The sequence below is a fragment of the Charadrius vociferus genome, unplaced genomic scaffold (assembly GCF_000708025.1).
Source record: "Charadrius vociferus isolate BGI_N301 unplaced genomic scaffold, ASM70802v2 scaffold213, whole genome shotgun sequence".
Lineage (NCBI taxonomy): Eukaryota > Metazoa > Chordata > Aves > Charadriiformes > Charadriidae > Charadrius > Charadrius vociferus.
In genome coordinates, this window is record NW_009647828.1 from 7,608,354 (window position 1) to 7,608,812 (window position 459).

Sequence of the window (459 nt, forward strand, 5' to 3'; positions counted from 1 at the left end):
GAAGCGGGACGGGGCTGTGCCTGGTCCCCGGTGCCCCCACCAGTCCCTCTCTGGGGGAAGGAGCGGGGGGGGGTCGGTGTGACCTTGGGTGGCATGGTAGCATCCTCCCCACCGGCTCTCTCCAGGCACCCCATAAACTTCTCCAGGGTTATCTCAGCGTGATACGCCGTGGGGTTCGGTGTGACCTTGGGTGGCATGGTAGCATCCTCCCCACCGGCTCTCTCCAGGCACCCCATAAACTTCTCCAGGGTTATCTCAGCGTGATACGCCGTCACTTAAGAGGATAATCTCAAGAGCGTGAATTGTGTGTGTACTGCGAATGTATATTTTGTCTGTACTTGTTTGTTTGTTGTTTATTCTTTTTTTTTTTTTTGATTGGTGAAACAGATAGGAAAGAGCCAAACTGAGAAACAAGGCTCCAAATTACCTTTTATACCGATGCCCCTCTGATGGAAAAAA